Source organism: Protopterus annectens, chromosome 12.part0 (assembly GCF_019279795.1).
Source record: "Protopterus annectens isolate FY-2018-M chromosome 12.part0, PAN1.0, whole genome shotgun sequence".
Lineage (NCBI taxonomy): Eukaryota > Metazoa > Chordata > Ceratodontiformes > Protopteridae > Protopterus > Protopterus annectens.
Window position 1 is genome coordinate 1063219635 of NC_056746.1, and position 19047 is coordinate 1063238681.

Consider the following 19047-nt stretch of genomic DNA (forward strand, 5'->3'; position numbering starts at 1 on the left):
CTATCAATTCTCAGCATTGCCTTTTGGCTTATCTACTGCGCCCAGAGTATTCACAAAATGCCTGGCATCAGTAATCACATATTGCAGACTGCAGGAATTCATATTTACCCATACCTGGACGACTGCCTGCTACAAGGGACAACAAAAGCAAGTTGACAACAGATTTGCAAAGGGTCATTTACTTGCTACAAGCACTGGGATACACAGTCAATCTACAAAAGTCAAGACTGATACCATCCCAAACAAGGACATTCTTGGAGCGGAATTGGACACAGTGAGACAAATGGCATTCCTAACTACAGAAAAACAAAAAAGAACTCCCTCTTTACTTCTTGTCCCTAACAAAACTGAACAAATTAACAGCAAGAAAAGTTCTGCAGGCCTTGGGCTTCATGGCATCATGCATAATTTTGGTCCCATTTGCCAGACTACATATGAGAAAACTACAGTGGTATTTATGGTCCCAACACAGACACAGCCTCGAAACAGAAATCCCACTAATTCCATGCTTAAAACAGGAGTTCCTATGGTGGGCCCAGGCATGGTCCAACCCAGGCCTTCCTTTTCTCAGATGTCAAGCAAGCCAGAGCATTACAACAGATGCTTCAGACCTAGGATGGGGGGCCCACATGCTGGACAAATGCGTGCAAGGATTGTGGACTCAGGATCAACTTCACCTGCACATCAACCTAAAAGAAATGCTGGCTGTAAAACTGGCTATCCAAAAGTTCAGACCATTTCTCAAAGAGGGCCAGCTGTTGATAAGGACAGACAACACCACAGTCATGTGGTACATCAACAAACAGGGAGGCACTCATTCATACCCCTATGCAGAATGACTCTGGAACTGTGGACCCTGGCACTCAGCTACAACATCCAGCTGCAAGCAATATTTGTTCCAGGAAAAGAAAATACTCTAGCGGATATCTTAAGCAGGACCACATCAGATGCTCAGGAATGGCACCTGCGGACATCTTCAGGACCATTACAAAGAAGTGGGGAATGCCTCAGATAGATCTATTTGCATCTCCTCACAATCACCAACTCAAAAATTCTGCACAAGGGCATTTCACCCACTAGCATGGAAAGTGGATTCGCTCTCCTTCAGCTGGAAGGGCCTAACAGTTTATGCATTCCCACCTCTCCCTTGATACACAAAGTACTCCTAAAAATCAAGGAAGAACATCCAAGGATAATCCTGATAGCTCCAAACTGGCCAAGACAACACTGGTATCCACTACTAAGGAGCTTGTCTCGAACAATATGTGGCCAATACCCTGATGCCTTTGATGCTAACTCAGAACAACTACAGCACCATACATCCAAACCTGAAAACCTTACAACTGACTGCATGGAACATCACATAGCAGCAGCTAATCAAGAACTTTCCCAAAGAGTTAAAGACATTATTCTTGAAGCACGCAGACCTTCAACAAGAAGAAACTACGCTGGAAAATGGAAAAGGTTTGTCAGCTGGAGTTCTGAAAGAGGAAAAGATGTGTCAAACATAGATATGCCTAACATCCTGGAGTATCTGGCGAACTTCTCCATTCAGGCCTGTCCTACTCCTCCATCAAGATACATGCATCAGCTATTTCAGCAGAATACAGCTTTGATCCACCTGTTTTTCACACCCTCTGCTCAGACAATTTCTCAGAGGAATCAAGAATGTAAAACCTCCAAGAAAACCACCATTACCAGCTTGGGACTTAAACAGAAAAGTTGACACTATCACCCTTTGAGCCAGCAGCAACAGCAGACTTACAACACCTGTCATGGAAAACTGCTTTCCTACTGGCAATTACCTCAGCAAGGAGGGTTTCAGAACTACAGGCCTTAATGGCAGTGCAACCCTTCCTAATCTTCCACCAAGATAGAGTATCCATGAGGACTAATCCAACATTTATGCCTAAGGTGGTATCCAGAGTGTCTTTAAACCAGGCAATCCACCTACCTACCTTCTTTCCCAACCCACAAAACAGAGGGAAAGAATACTGCATACCTTGGATGTACATAGACAGCTACGCTACTACTTGGACAGAACCAAAAGCAGCAGAAAGACTGACCAACTTTTGTGGCCTATGCAACAGGAAGAGAGGAAAAGCTATTTCCAAACAGACAATCTCCAAATGGATAGGAAATTGCATACGATTCTGTTACTCCTTCCATGGAAAACCAATTCCACAGAACATAAGACCTCATTCTACAAGGGCAACAGCCACTACCACAGCCTTCTTACGAGTGGCTACCAAAGACATTATTGAGGCGGCTACTTGGACCTCCGTGCATACATTTGCCAAGCATTATAATTTGCCTCTATATTCCAGATCCCGAGCAGGGTTTGCCACTGCTGTTCTGCAAGGGATCCTAAACACACCATAATCTACCTTATCCTCCTCCCCCTAGTTGGCTATGGTATTCTTGTTATGACTGCAGATGCATCCATGAAGGACATAGTACAGTTTTGTACCTACCATAAATGTAGATGTCCGAACTGGATAGCATCTGCAGTCTCCTCCTTCCCTCTGAGGTACTCCTAGGGTGTTTACCCTCCTAATAGCTAGCTGATGGGGGGGAGTCTTTTATGGTGTATTTGTTTGTATATATGTACATACATGCTTATTTTTGTGGTTACCTCTATCCTTTTGGAAACATTGGCATCTATCCAAAATATTTTAGCCTTCAGGAGGGCTTCTGGCATCTGGGGCAAGAAACACTGAGGAAGATGGCGTCGGCTGATGCCTTTATACCCGAAGTCCAACAGAGATGACGTCGGATGAAGAGCGACATCAGCCGAAGCCGGACCCGGACTTTGGAATCCGGCCGACTGACGGGCTGCCTGACGACAGGACAACCCAGCTGTTATGACTGCAGATGCTATCCAGTTCGGACATCTACATTTATGGTAGGTACAAAACTGTACTTTTTATTGCACCTCAGAATGTGTATTTGTCAGTGTTCGAAAGGTTATGCGAGGTAGAACTAAGAATAATTTTGAATAGTGACAACAGTAAAAAAGTACATGACAGTTGTCCACTGAGGAGAGGAAGGCACTTTTGAGTTTAGCTAAAAACCATGAACTGCGGTTGATGAAACCAGACAAAGGTGGAGGCATGGTCATGTCTCAATAGGACTGTCTCTAGGATGTGTGAAATATTAAATGATCAATTAACCTACACTAGTTAGTATCAATGAGATTAATAGGGCTTATTCAAAGAGAGATTTATTCTTGTTAGATGCATTATTTCAAGGCACTTTGGATGAGAATGAATACAGGCATCTGTCTGACACCCGGTTATACCGGTTATGTTCAGTATACCTAAGGGGCACAAGTCTATTTCTAACCCTCCCTTTAGGCCTATTGTGGCAGCCAGAGGGTCCAAAACTGAACCACTGGCAGCCTTTGTTGACTCTTGTACTAACAGTGTTGGGTGAATTTGGGCACATTTTAAGAGACTCTTTGCATTGCTTGTAAAGACTTAGGGGTGTGGTCTTATCGGTACCAGTTTCCTTCCTTACTATTGATGTGATCAGTCTTTTTACTACAATACCCCACGAAGAGGGTTAAACTTCTTTAGGGAGGGTATATTAAACAGTAAAATCTGTAATAGGACTAAAATCAATTTATTGGCTGATAAATGGAAGTTGTCCTAGGGAATAATTTCTTGCTCTTCGAAGGGGAAATTTACCAACAAAATAGTGGGAGTAGCTATGGGAGCAAAATGTGCCCCAGTTTTTGCCAATTTAGTACTCCTGTTTTCGGAAGCAAGTTTTGCCTTCACCTCTAAGTTTGTCCAAAATTCTGTTATACAACAGATTTTTGGACTATGTTCTCATTCTATGGAAGGGAAATGAACAGGAAGCCAATGAGTTCTTTGTCAACAGTACCATTATTTTTTTCAGGTTTCCTCACTCCTGGCATCCAAGTGAAATTAACTACTTGGATATTAATCTTAAATTTGATGGTACAGTTTTAAAAAGTAGTGTATCCACAGGAAGAAAACCTTTTCTAATTCAATGCTTCATTATAGTACCTTTCACTCTCCCCATTAGAAGAAAAAGGTATCCTCAAGGGGCAGATGGTTAGGCTGTCTGTTGGCGAGTAACCCTGACATATTCAAACAAGAGTTGTTCCAACTTGTGGGTATGTTCCTAGACGAACAAGGGGTTTATCCCTTAAAACTAATTTTGAGGATCAAGCATGAAATTTTGAAGAAAAGGAACACCCTTTACCAACCTATTCTTGGTGCAGGGCTACCTGTCAAGTCTCTTCAAAATTCAGTTGATGGTTCTGCTGTAATGGTTCTTGGGTATAATCATCTTGCTCAGGATATTGTTTTGGTGTTCAACAATGCATGGCATTTGGGTGTTAGACACATGTAAGGAAATCTTGGGACCTAAACCAAGGATGGTGTACAGTCGAGGGAGGAATGTAAAAGATATGGAAAATCCCTCCAGTAAATTCTCAATTTCTAGAATGTACAAATGTGTGGAGCATGTAGGGCATGCAAGTACATCAATGATGGCCCTTGTGTGTCTGTCACTGGGTACAATCGTACATTAACTTGCCTGGGTAGGTGCTGTTGCAACACTAATATGTTAGTTTGTGGCAACTTGCACCAGTTGCACAAATGTTTATGTTGGTAAAATTGTATGTAAATTGAGGGAGAATAGCTGAACATGTCAGGGCCATCAGAATTAAAGATGCCCACAATGCATTGTATAGGCATAGTTTAAATTTTTTTTTTGTTATAGATGGGGTGAAATGCAATGAGAGGGGGTGATTTAAAGCTTAAGGTGGAAAATTTGGAGACTGTGGCAACTTGGATTAAATGCCACTCGCCCACCGGGACTTAACAGTATTGCTATCCTCCCTATGCTTAAGACTAAAGCAACTAATCTTGAACATATTTCACATTTTTGTACATAAAAAGGTCTTGTACATTTCCAAGAGCTGTGTCTTTTTGATACAAGTTTAATTCAAGTATAGGTTTAATTTTTCAACATTTTGTCAACATCTTTTAGTAAAAAATATTTTTTATATATTTTAGATTTTGAGTAGACTATTTTGTACTACAGTTTGCCATCTATTTAAATGTACTGTGATGTCATTGAATGTTGATTGGTTGGGTAATAGAATTTGATACTTGTACCACCCAACAATACTCTGATGAAGCCATTGCTATGGTGAAAGTGCTTAGTCATTGGAATTCTGTGTTGTCCTATTAAACCGGTGCTTCCATGTATGTTTGGATTTTTTATTTTAAAATCCAAGCAATGTTGCCCAAACTAAAGATCTTTAGTTTTGTAAAGTATCTAAATTTAATCTTAATTTGTGTCCCATATGGCAAGACACAGTAAATGTATACACCTGTCTAGAAAATTAATTCAAGCACACAGTACTGGGAAATGTTATTATAGTAGATGGAGGGCAACACTTTGCACTGAAATCGTTGCAGCGAATGTGGAAAAGTAAATATTCAGATGAGGTGATAACTAAAAATCTGAGATCAAAATGAAGAAAAGGCTGGCTGGCTGAGACTGCTCAAGAGATGTTTCAAAAAATAGAATTAGAGGATAGAGCATGTAGGGGAAAACCTGTGATTTTTGCTGTACCAGAGAAGCTGGAAAGAACAGACAGTATTAATTTTATAAAAGCACAAACTAGCAACTAGACCTGGAACTCCACAGCAGTTGAAAGTGCAAACCTAGTGCAACCAAGACATTTACCATTAAAGATGCAATCTACCAGCAGAAGGCGTTGATTCTGACAAAACTGTGGCAGAAGGACAAAGTACTAAAAGTGCGAGATAATGTTTGTGGAAAATGATTACGCTTCTTCTGCCTACTGTACTGTGAGTAAATTTATTACATTGTGGGTAATGTAGAGAAGCAGGCGTGAGATTCTAAAGATAGCTGTGTACAGCAATTTGAATATTTCCTGGAGGGACAAACTTTGTTTTTATGCAGGACCTATCGAAGAAATATGAATGCTTGTCCAACAAAAAGTGAGCTGTGAAACTGAAGGAAATTTTGTTTCTGGTAAAGACCACTTTGCCACTGAAACCTTGTTCAATGTTTCAACGAAAAATGCTTGAGATGCACACAAAAAGCGCACGAGTTGACCAGAAGAACAAAGAATACATTGAAAATGAAACAGACTGGATTTGGGAGATGAAGATAAAATTGGAATAAAACCAGCAGCTCTGAAATTGACAAATGTGGGAATAAAAAGCATGGATTATATTTGTGAAACATGACATAAGAACCTGGAAATATTGGACTACTTGAATTTGTTAAACTTGTAGGTGACTAATGCATATGCCCTACTTCATGGCTTTAATGTTTGGAAGAACACTTGGGAGAGGAAGGAGATAAGAACATTTTTTGTTTTACTTAGCACCAGTATTTTTTATAATGCATAATATAGTCTGTATGCAAAAATAAAGCTTTCTCCATTATTTTCAAGTGTAATGGGGGATACTAAAGTAAATGGGTGCATCCACCCTCTTTCTCCTTGTTTGGTTTTGAGTATAAACACTGCAATGTAAGAAAAGAAAAGCCTAGTCAAAAAAGCATGATACAAGAGACATATTGATGCACTTTTTTCTCATTTATGCATAGGGGAATGACTGGATTAAGATCCTTGGCTTTGATCTAGTAACAAGTTTTAAGAAAAAGCAAATAAAAACATTTAATAGCTTTCCTCTGGAAAATAAAAGCAACTCTGAATCTAGATGTTCTTCGTGTTTCACTGTTGCAGTCATTACATTTGGGTAATCTGGCAGGTTGCCCTCAGTCAACCTGATTAACAAAGTCTTGGGTCCTGCGTCGGTTGCTGTCCCTTCTTCCATGACATCAGGTAGTCTGGGATATAAAATATAAAGCTGATGCCATCACATTAGTCTCTCTTGCTGCACGGTACCCGAAGCAGTTCGCAAGTGCCGATCAGCAGACTCCTGAAATTTTCATTTTCAGAACCGAAGTCTTCAACTAAAAGCCAAGTACCCTGTTGGGGAAACTTTTTTTTCTTGCTCCTTACCGATGTCAGTAAAAGTTAATCATTACATTACTTGTGGGAAGCAAATACCTCAAGGATTTTCATTTTGTACTGTATTCCTTGCCTAGGCCCTGACCACGACGTACCGTGCTGCTGGTTTTGCGTTCTATTTAATCAGCGCACTGTTGGTCGTTGGTACATTTTTGCTTCTAAATATTTCGGTTTTCTGTTTAATTATCCATAAATTACATCAGTTAGCCATCTGATTACTGGAATACCGAAAAAATGCAAAGAAAAAGAGAGAGGCCGTTGAGGTCCAAAACTGCCGACTTTGCTTCTCCTAAACCAGTCACCAGTTTGCTCGTACTCAGTGAGGCGCTTTCGCAGCCCCCAATACCCGCTACTTCTGATTCACAGGCCTCTACTGAGACCCATTCGGAGTCCAGTATGCCGTGAGATGCTTCACATATGGAACCTTCTGATGTCTGCCTTGGATGGGTCCGTAGCTGCTGAGCAGGCACTGGCTTCTGAGGGTGTATTCAGGCCTACAGACTTGCATATTAAACGGATTTCAATACTAAGGCCTAAATCTCGATCTGAAAAAAAAAAAAAAAAAAAGCACCCAGGCCACATGTTCAGGCCCCTTGCCTAAACAGATTATCAAAATGGCTGAAAATTTAATTATTCCTAATCAGGGATTCTAATGATCTGGATTTGTCCATAACTACTTATGAGGATTCTGATGCAGAGGATTCCATTCCCCCTGCTTCTCCACCTGAGGATTTCTCTTTTGGGGAAACTTTACATACCTTCAGGGAGCATTTCCACGGGGAAAGTCAGGATTTTTCTGAGTCCAAAAAGAGGCTTGGGGTTTTCCTCCTTCCTCAGCATAGGCCTTTGGCTGTACTAGATATTGTTGATGTGTTTTCGGAATCCAGTATGGCCCTTGATTCCTTGCCTCCAGCCCCTAGCAAACCAAACAGGTACTACAGGGTTCCTGAGTCCCACAAATTCCTTTTCAAAAATCCTGTTGCAGACCCTGAAACCATTTCTCAGAGCCCCAAGGACATTAAGGCTTCTACTGCTAAAAGTTCTACCCCTTCTGATAGAGACTCCAGGGTGCTGGATAGATGGGGTAAAAAGGTTTATACCTCTGCAATCAGGGCTTTAAACTGTCAATTCCATATGATAAAATGTCAACAGCATATCATGGGACTGATTAAACAGAAAATGATGCTGATTTCTGACTGTGGAGAATAAAGATTTACAGAATTTATTGCATTCAGCTGAACAAGTTGGCAAACATACTTTGCAATGTGATTTTGATTCCTTAGAGGCCTCTTGCAGGGCTGCTGTTACTGGGTCTGTGCTTAGAAGGCATGCTTGGCTTAAGGAGCAATCTCTGCCTGATCATGTTAAAGCAAAACTTTTGGATGCTCCTTTACAGCAGGACCACCGGTTTGGCAATAAGGCTGAAGAGGTTCTAAAAAATATGGAAGATAAAGCTAAATCTATGCAAACTGTGAAAGATTTCTTGCAAGTACAACCTCCTAGATTTAGTAGGCACTGGCCCTTTCCTGCTCCTTCCAGAGCCACTCCAGCCAAACCCAGACATTCCAAACGCACCAGGTTTCAGTCCCAAGTGACTTTCAGAACTAAGCAATAGGGTGCTTCCACTTCCAAATCTGGAAACCAGGCACCAACCTATGGTAAACAGTCTCAATGACTTCCCTTTACAATTACCAAGCTCTTACCTCTTAGCCGCCCCTTTGGGGGGAAAACTGGCTCCATTCCAGAAACTGGGAACTTATAACCCATGACCAATGGGTGTTAAATATAATATCCCAGGGATACAGATTTCATTTCCATATGCTGCCAACCCCAAATGGGTGGCCACACCTGCCGCCAAATCAGTGGGCAGAGGCTCAGAAACAACTACTTTCCCTCCTAAACATGGGGGCTATTCAACTAGTACCAGAAGAGGAAAATGGACAAGGTTTCTATTCTGGACATTTCAAGATGCTGACTCTTCAGTTACTTCCTATGCTAGGCAAGGATGCCTGGTTGGCAACTCTAGATTTAAGAGGCTTACCTGCATATCCTAATCAGGGAATCGTGCAGAAGGTACCTACACTTCAAAGCAGGCTGCATGCATTATCAGTTCTCTGCACTGCCCTTTGGCTTGTCTACTGCGCCCAGGGTATTCACAAAGTGCCTGGCTCCAGTAATTGCATTTTGCAAGCAAAGAAATATTCAAATATATCCATACCTGGACGATTGTCTAATTCCGACAGAAAACCATGCCATTCTTGTAAAACATCTGTCGTTTGTAAAAAGTTCTAACTTGTCTAGGCTACACCATAAACAAAAAGAAATCACGACTGGTACCCTCTCAAAAAATTACATTCCTGGGTGCAAGCCTGAATACAACTGCCCAGATGGCTTTCCTTACAACAGAAAAACAAATTCATTTGGTGACTTACTTCAAACAGGTGGCCACAAAAACCCTGCTATCTGCAAGGCAAATACTGCAAGCCTTGAGGTTCATGGCCTCCTGCATTCTTCTAATTCCATATGTAAGACTGCATATGAGGAAACTTCAGTGGTACTTAAAAAGTTTACGGCGTCAACATTGTCACAGCCTGGAAACAATGATTCCTATCATACCTTGCCTTTGCCTGGAGTTCCTGTGGTGGGCAGAGGCCTACCACCAAAACAAGGGACTGCCATTCACACCACCCTCCTGCCGCCCAAACCCTAACTACAGATGCATCAGACTATGTATGGGGGGCTCATCTGGCAGGGAAGTGCATTCAGGGCAAATGGAGCCCAAATCAATTGCACCTTCATATCCATCAAAAGGAAATGCTAGCTGTACAATGCTCTGACAGCCTTCAAGGACTACCTTCATCCAGGACAATTACTGATAAAGACGGACAACACCACGGTTATGTGGTACATAAACAAGCAGGGGGTACACATTCCTACCCCCTCTGCAGACTAGCCATGGCATTGTGGAATACAGCCTTGAGATACCAAGTACAACTACAAGCTGAATGTTCTGGCAGACTAAGCAGAAATCTCATGGACCCACACGAATGGAAACTGGAACCACGGATTTTAAACGTGTTGACATGCAAATGGGGGAACCCAGATATAGATCTTTTTGCCTCACCCAGAAATTACCAGTTGGATAAATTTTGCACAAGAGCTCATCACAAAAAAGCCTGGAAAGTGGATGCTCTGTCCTTCAGCTGGAAAAACCTTTCAGTCTATGCCTTTCCGCCTGTGCTCTCCAAAGTTCTACTAAAAGTCAAACAAAAAATGATTTTGATTGCTCCAGACTGGACTCACCAACACAGGTACCCACTCTTGCGCAGTGTCACACATTTCACTGTGGCACCTGCCTCAGACACCTTCCTTACTCTCTCAGCAGGAGAACCAAATTCTGCACCCTCCGCTCCAAACATTGAATCTTGCAGCTTGGCTAATCACTTAAATCCCCCCTTAGCATCCCTCGGCAAACCTGTGATGAATGTCATTTTGGAGGCGAGAATACCTAGTACTAGAAAATCTTATGCTGACAAATGGAAAAGATTCTGTGCCTGGAATCTATATCGAGGAATGAGCACAGCAGTGCTCAATTTACCTCAGATTTTGCAATACTTAACTGAGATGCTTCACAAGGGCCTGTCTTTCTCTTTCATAAAAATCCATGCCTCAGCCATTTCAGCTCATTACAACACAGAGCCCCCCCCTCTTCTAAAGCAATATCTGAGGGGCCAAAAACTTGAGACCACCCAGGAGAGCTCCAACCCCTGCCTGGGACCTTAACCTTGTATTGGAGACACTCTACCTCCTTTCGAGCCAGCTGCTACTGCAGACTTAATTTCTTTCCTAGAAAACAGCTTTCCTTTTAGCAATTACTTCAGCTAGAGGGATATCTGAATTACAGGCCCTTATGGCAGTGGAGTCTTTAATCATCTTTCATGCGGACAGGGTGTCACTCAGGGCCAATTCATCATTCATGCCCAAGGTGGTATCCAGTGTGGCTCTTAATCAGTCCATTCATTTGCCAACTTTCTTTCCCAATCCACAGAACAAGGGGGAGCGGATTCTGCATTCATTAGATGTACACAGACAATTTAGATTCTACTTGGACAGGACTAAATCTCGAAGTAAATCTGAACTGCTGGTAGCATTTGCTGCAGAGGGGAAGGCTATTTCAAAGCAAAACATTTCTAAATGGATAAGCCATTGTATTCATTTTTGTTATAAGCACCATGGAAAACCTATCCCCCAGGGGATCAGATCTCATTCCACCAGGGCTGCATCTACTTCAACAGCCTTTCTCAGAGGTGTTCCTACCAGGGATATTCTAAGAAGCTGCTACCTGGAATTTGGTTGATACTTTCACCAAGCATTATCACTTACCAATTTTCTCTAAATTCAGAGCTGGCTTTGCCACTGCTATTTTGCAGGGCCTTTACAGCTGGTCCTAATGCTGTATAAATCCATCCTCCCAACCATAGTTTTGGGAATCTACCCAAATGTAATGACTGCAACAGTGAAACACTAAGAACATAGTAAAGGTGTGTACATTTACCATAAATGTAGCTGTTTGAGTGTATTCACTGTTGCAGTCCTGATTACCCTCCCACCAGCCCCCTGTTTTTCTCTTACTATACCTCTACTTACTTTTACTATGCTTAAAAGCCTTTTTGGTGTATTAGCTTTTGTTCAGAGGTATATTTTTGTGTTTTTAATTTTTATATATATATATATATATATATATATATATATATATATATATCTTTTGCTCCCCATTTAGGGGGCACCTGGCATCTGGGGCAAGAAAAACTGATGTAATGGCGTCTGCTGCATGTTTTATACCCCTGACGACCTGAAGTCATGGAAGAAGGGACAGCAACCGATGCAGGACCCAAGACTTTGTTAATCAGGCAGACTGAGGGTAAGTTGCCAGCAAATTAGCCAAATGTAATGACTGCAGCAGTAAATACACTCTAACATCTACATTTATGGTATGTGTACACAACTGTACTTTCTGAGGTCTCCATGGAGATAATATGATGGAGTGCAAGAAAAACAGATGAAACTCACCCCATTCAGGGTGAGCAATAAAGGTAAGACAAAACCAGACTGCACTTAGAAGTGCATGCTCTAACATGCACCTTAGCATGGATAACCTTTCTTGTAGGTTAACCCAAATATGAGTGTGGCTGCCAGTTTGGGACAATTGTCCCTGTTAGGGTAAAACTTCAATATTTGAAGAGTGAGTTTTAGGGGTGTATTTGGAGTGTTTTTTTCTTCAAGGAGAGAGTAGGATTTTGGATGCAGGCCTTGAAGGAGAGTAACAATTATACAGAGTATTGTATCAGAAAGTATTCTAAGAACTAAGCCAATGTAGGAATGGATGAAGGAGATGTAGACAAAAGGTGAGGGAGGCTGGAATTTATTGGAGAGTACTGCCAAAGGAACCAATGTATTGGGAGCAAATAACCTAGGGAGGGAAACCTAATAAAATGGAGACGAGGCCAAGAATTTATGTGGACTGCAGGTTCAAGATTGCCTTCCCTATTGAGGATTGATATTGCAGTATAGGCAAAGAGAAATGGGGGGAGGGGGAGTCCTGAACGAAAGACCAGCACTGGTAGAGTTTAGAACAGATGCTGCCATTAAGGAAATTAGTTGAGCATATAAAATATTGTGTGATGACTATAAGAATCAATCGGAGAAGGTTAGTAAGCAAAAAGATAAAAGGTGTCCTAAACAAAAGACAAGCACTGGTAGAGTTTTTTGAACAATCTAGAAAACCACTATTAAAGGATTAATTAGTAGAGCATGTAAAATATTGCATAACTATAAGAATCTGAGGAGGTTAGAAAGGATTGAGAAGAGAGATTGAATAAGCAATTCACAAAGGAACAATATGGGGATGTCTCAAATATGCAACAAAATCTAGATGATTTAGAATTTTTGCTTGGAAATGTTTACTTGGGGTATAAAAATATCTTTGTAGACTCCAGAGACTTTTTTTTTTCTCCCTTCAGGTAAACATAAATGTTGGAGGTGTGATGGGGAAATATGTACTTGGGAATAGATTTTCTGGGAGTGAAGTTGGTTGGTAGACTTTAAGGATTCCTTGTGGGATGCACTGTCAGAGATGCTGGGCGGGCAGATTGGTGTGTCGAGGGAGGTGATTTTTCTGAATTATGATTCAGTATTGGAATTGACTAGACATGACAGGGCCTTGCAGTATCTAATTATGGTGGCTGCCCAAAAAGCAATAATTAGAAAATGGAAATCAAAATCTAAACCAACTATATTTAGTAGTAGTGAATATAGTAACAGAGAAAACTGGAATTGAGATTTTTAGAAAAGAGTAGCAGCAGACTACATAGGAAAATAGGGAATTGTGGGAACAGTACATCTAGGAGAGGAATGAAGTTTAAAAGAAGGCAGGACTTAAATGTGCTATGCAATATTTGACTGAAAATTGGTTAGATCATAATTGATGTATGTGTGCAAAGTGCAATTGGGAGTATGTCAGTAGGGTCTATATTATAAGCATGAACTTTTAAATATTCAAACACCATATGGGTGACACCAAATGGTCTAATATTTAAAGCCTCTGTGAATGGAGATCGCTGTAGGGAATTCATTTTCATTTTGGTTTCATTGTTTTACAACTTCGCTGATATGGTGTTGCCCATATGGTGTTCAAAGTACTTATAGACCCTGTCAGTATGGTTTGTGATGCAAAATGCTTGAAACTAGGATTGTGTTGGTGTGGTTTTTTTATTTATATAAATGTATAATTGCTTATGTCATAAGTGTGATGGTTTAATAAAGATGTTTCTTTTAAAAAAAGGCAGGAATTTAATGTTTAGGTTGTATGATGTATATACTTTATACATATACTTCACATATATATATTGTAATATATAATACAGGTTAAAAGAAAAGGTCATGGACATTCAGAATTGCCATTTAGCTGAAACACCTGATGTCCTTAAAAGGTAATTTGTATATGTCCCATGTCACCTCTAACACAAGAGGTTTAAGGAATCACACAGTGCAAAGTCTAGTTTTGCTAGATTTTTCTTTGCATTTGTTTAACTTTTTTGTGACCTTTTTACTCATTGTTTTAGTTTGTTGGGATATTTTGCAGTCACCCTATGGTTTATGGATATCAGTTGGGTATGACACACCTGTGTTTCCAAATGATAGCCAAACATTCCACTTATGATGTGCTGATGGTGCCATAAGAAGGCAAAAGCATGCATGTCCACAGCTAGTGGGGTTTGGCTTTTTTTGGCTTGAATTTGTACAGAAATAGACTTAGTCATGGACATGTAGAATTGCCATTTAGCTGAAACACCTGATGTCCTTGGAGCCAACATGGGATATATGCAAGTTACCTTTTAACACTGGGTTTAAGGAATCGCTCAGTGGGAAGTCTGATTTTGCTGGATTTCTTTGTATGTTTGTGTAAATGTAAATTTGCCTATATCACAAGTGGTGATTTCAGAAATACAGGAAAAAGTGGGTTAAAAAAAGATGGGCCAGACTTGCAAGTAATGCTGGTTGGCTGAAAGAGCAGTTGTAGTAGTGAAGAGCAAGGCTTAAGAGGCACTCTACCAGTTTCTGAAAAGTGATTTGGCAGATGGCACAAACTCTCAAGTTGCAAGGCAAAGGGGGAGAGAAGATGGTCATCACACACACAATGGATACAGGCAACAACTAGTCCATAATCCTTTAAAGGTAGATGGAAGGGGTACTTCCCACAGACTGAAAGAAGACACCATAAAGGATACACTGCCTACAATAAAAGAAGAGGAGCCCACCCTAGACGAAAGAACAGTTGCACTAACAAAAATGAAGTCTGAGAAAGCATCTGGCTGAGGTGAAGCCAGGGTATATATGATCAAGATTGAGTTGGGGAAGAAATGGGTGCTGAAGGTACTCGTAGCAGTATAGTGGAAAGGTGTATCCCAGATGACTGGGGATCATGTCCTGTCTCTGTGTAGTCCAGGGAGGTACGTCTCAATTCATTCACACCAACAAGGTCTATGACGGAGTCCGAACAGTATCTGTTGTTGAGAAACTTGAGTGCATGGGTGATGAGGCAGATTCTGGCACCTGACAAACAACTAACTGACTTTCTCCATATCTGTGTGTATTTTACTCTGGTGCTATAGGGGCCTGTATGTGTTTTTGAGTGTGTACTCAAAAGCTTACATTAAACTTTCTTTGTGGACTGTTGGATTCTGGATTGTCTTTGCAGTGTTGAAGTTTGGTGTTTACAGATTCATTTAGCTGCCTATCAGTTGTTTTGGACTTTCTCCACATCCAGCCTGGTGAGGGGTATGTCTCACAGTGGAGTCTTTTGTGACTAATATGTTGGGTTTATGTTTAGGCCTTAGTGGCTGTGACACAGGTGTGTGGAGGGCAGTGGAGTTTTTTTTTTGCCTCTGAGATTTCTCTCCTTTGGGTATGTTTTTGTTGAGGACCTCCACATATGTGGGTGTGTGTTGTGTAGCTGTGGTTGGTGGTTGAGTTGTGGTGTATGTTGACTATCTTCTCAGTACCAGGTATACTGTAATGATTTGCAGTAAATAGCAATGAAATACAGTTAATCAGTAAATTTGCTGTAAAACAGTGCAAATGTGATAAATTAGCTCAAAATCACAACAGCAAAAAGCAGCTCAAAGTATAAGGCTAGAGGCAAGCAGTAACTAATGTGGCAAACTAAATGTAGTTGAATACCTAAGCACAAGCAAAATGAAGTAGGAAGAGGCACAAGAGTTTTTTTTTTTTAGTAGAAAGTAAGGCAACCAAAGATAATTCAAGGTTAAAAAGCTAAAGGGTGGGCCTTCACAATTGATCTGACTGAACTCTGTAGAATGAGCTGACATGGTGGGACTGTAGGGAGTGTCCAATATGAAATGTATAGTAGAGGTGGGCAACTCAAAAGCTACCAAGCTTTAATACCACAACAGCAGGTGGGTGGGATACATCAGAACACGGGTGTAAGGATTGAATTCACTAGGTCTAAAAAACAGTTGCACCGTTTATAGATATGCCACAAATATTTTTTAAGTGCAGAAACAGTTGAAAATAGACTTTTGTAGTTTCACAGCATAAAACAGCAGACCAAAGGCATAAGGCCTAACTTGCTGTAGCTTCTAGCAAACAAGTACAAACTGGTTTAAACATTAGCAATATAAGGCAAAGAAACAAGGAGCCAGCCAAATTATCCAATCACAAAAACATGGCCCTGTTATATTTCTATCCAGTTCAGACCACTCTAAAACTCCCTGAGAACCTTGTGCTTATGAAAGGTAAATAAGATGTCAAGAAGTACACCAAAGTTTTCATAAGAAACATTTAAGATAGTTTCCCTAAGGCAAGGGTCACAAACTGTCAGTGCTTGGGCTAGATGCAATTCCAAATCAGCACTGTCCCATTTATTCTTTTGTATGTAACATTGTGAGCTGGCTTGCTTAAATGGTTTGGTAAGTGGTAGTAGCATCCTATGACTTTAAGGGTTATTTCAGTACTTCCTTGCAAGTTCCCAGTGTGTGCATGCTCATGTATGCTTAATGATGTCTGTTTCATTATGCATCACAAATGGGTCTTTGGGTCTGTCCTCTGATCCAACTTTGCCATTTCTTTCACACATACGATCCAAACCTCAAACTCCTTCCTCTACCATGATGCCTCATTCCTTTTCATACCCACAGATCTCGTTTCTCCATTACAAACCGTCACTATTTCTGCTGAAATGTCTGAGTTGTTGGCTGGCTGCTGTCTACTTGCATTCAACTAGCTGAGTTAAGTATAAACTCCCAGTGTTACAGATAGTACTGAATTTTATGTTTGTTTGTTTCATTGAGTATTGTGTGGTCTCTCTCTGCAGTTACCTTCCTACAAGTGTACAAACTGTTTTCAGTTTATTTTCACTTCTGATATTCGGTTTTAACTCTGCCTAGAGGGTTTTTCTGTGCTTATAAGCGTTAGCCACATATCTGTGAATTTAATTTTTGCTGAAATGTCTGAGTTGCTGGCTGCTATCTACCTGAATTCAACTATTACAAGGTGAGTTAAGTATAAATTCCCAGTGTTGCAGATAGTACCGAATTTTTGTTTCATTGAATATTGTGTGGTCTGTCTCTCTGCAGTTAGTTTCCCCTCCCTCCCTGTTCTTATAGTGATATTAATCTTGGTGGCTTTGGAATTGCGAGCCTCTCCTATAAATTGTTTGAACATTCCTCCTGGGTCTGTCTCATTTGCTCACTCAGCTGAGTACAGTTGATTTCAGGCTCTCCTACCAGTCCCATCACTTTAGCCTTAATATTGCTACACACATGCTAGATTGCACTGCACTTGAATTTTTTTAGTGCTGTTTTTCTGTTAAGCTTAGATTTTTTTTTTGTTTCCTGCCTTTCCTGTAATTAGTCCAGTCCAGATACAGATCATCTGTATCCAGGACTGTTTGTAAGCTTCTTAGCCCCCCCCCCCAAGCCTTTCTGTGTCTGAGGGAAGCCTTCTAGCTCATCAGTGAGAGTGGTAAGCACTAGGTAGCCTATCTGCCACAAGAAGAGTGTTTTCTTGCCCAGAAATTGTAGTCTATTGGCCGTTTGGGCAGGTTTTTTCCATCTCCTTCAACTTTCTGTTTTAAAAGCCATCATTTGCACCTTTCCTGTAACCACTCTAGTCCAGATACAGGTTTGCTGTATCCAGGACTGTTTGTAAGCTTCTGAGCTGTGCCAAAGTCTGCTTTTCAGTTTTCCCTTGGATCTGCTAGTTCTATTCTCTTCTGCACTTTTACTAGCTTATTAGTCTAGCACTTTACCAGACTACTTGTAGCATTTATTGTAGCACACAAAAGTGCTACCAGCACTAAATGTTCAAGGAAACTGCTCCAGTACTTAATGTCCACCCCTCCAGGCATGTCTAAAGGTCAGTTCCCTGTGCTTTCTCCTATTAACCTGGTGAACTTGGGTATCTTAAGGCAATGTAGCAACTGCCTCATGTACACTGACAACCCTCTCCTCTCACCTCCCAGCATTCAGACTTGTGAGAGATGCACTTATATATCCAAATTGGAAGTCATGCACTCTCCAGCCAAGACCAGGATAGCTGGTCAAAAGGAGAAGGTCAACACTTGCACCACATCACGTGGAACACATAGCCCTCTAGAACATACACTGACACTGCCCTCAAATAAAAACACAAACCATACACCCACCTTCGCGGAGGCTGTCAATAAAAATCTATGCAAATAGCAGAGACCTCCAAGGCAGAAATGCACTTTACCACTGCAACACTAATCACGAGATACACAACTCTCCTAAACAGTGTGCCACTCAACCAAAGCCCCTAGGGCAAAACAGCATGCCAACCACACTAGTCCATAGATGACACGATAGGCACACTGATGTCCCACTTGATAGGTTGAATAAGGAGAAAGTAACTTCAGCTGCCTGTCAGGTGCCAGGATCTGCCACATAACATACACACTCAGGTCCCTCAACAACAGGGACAATTATGACTCATTGTACATGTGGGTGTGAATGACCCGAGACATACTTCCCTGGATTACATGAAAAGAAACGTGGAGGAGCTCTCGGATTATGTAGCCCAGGCGGGTATGACCCTATCCCTGAGCAGCATCCTACCATTTCCCAGAGTGATACCACAGTACAAGCAGAAAATGATTGATTTTAACAATTGGCTAAGTTTCTGGTGTCATTCTAAGGGAATCCCTGCTTTAAACTAAAACTCCTATCCTCAATGAAATGTCATGTTCCCAAAGCACTATTGTACCTCCCACCAAACTCTAGGAGCAAATCCAAACCCCTGCGCTCAGTCCCATTTAACTGCCTATGCCTAGCAGGAGACATATACCCCAACCCAGGACCTAGTACCATCTGCAATCCATCTCTCCCCATTACCACCCATACTACCAACCCTAAATACCTCAAGATCTTGACCATCAATGCCCAGAGTCTAAGAAACAA